Source organism: Belonocnema kinseyi, chromosome 8 (genome assembly GCF_010883055.1).
Source record: "Belonocnema kinseyi isolate 2016_QV_RU_SX_M_011 chromosome 8, B_treatae_v1, whole genome shotgun sequence".
Lineage (NCBI taxonomy): Eukaryota > Metazoa > Arthropoda > Insecta > Hymenoptera > Cynipidae > Belonocnema > Belonocnema kinseyi.
This window is the reverse complement of record NC_046664.1, coordinates 73,608,110-73,608,790: the sequence shown is the minus strand read 5'-3', so window position 1 is coordinate 73,608,790 and position 681 is coordinate 73,608,110.

Below are 681 nucleotides of genomic sequence, written 5' to 3'. Positions count from 1 at the left end.
ATAGAAAAGTTAATTTTGAAACAAATAGTGGAATCTTCAACCAAAATTTTAAAATTGTTTACCAAAAAAAAGAAACGGAGTTGAAACAAAATAGTTATGTTTTCATCAAACAAGGTAAATTTCTAATACAAACTATAAATTCTTAACAATACATATAAACCTTTAACAATGAAGTTCAAATTTCAACCACGTAAGTTTAATTTTAAACAAGAGAAAACGAATTAAAAAATGATTTTAATTAGATAGAAAATCGAATTTTAATCCTATTTAACTACCAAAAATCAAGTTGATGTACAGAACTCCCGAAACTAAAACCGAGAATCCAACGGTCAAATTTGGATAACCACCATAAAATATTAGAAAATCAGTTAGTCGCAAAAGGCTACTACACAACATTCGTTTAAATATGACATAAAAAATATTAATTAACAGTCATTTGCTTGCCTCGGATGATTTCCCTTTTTTCTTAAATATCCATTTACTCTTCAAGTCCCATACAATAACACTTTTGGATTTGCTTGCATTGTCCTTGATACTAAATCGGTACCCTTGAAACTTAAAGTCAGGGCTGTCTGAACTGTCTTCAATTGTGGGTCCGGATGCAATAAGGGCACATAAAATTTTTTCGTGCGAAAACGAAGTCCCCTGGAGGCTTTAGAAAAAATTTTCGAATTTTAATTT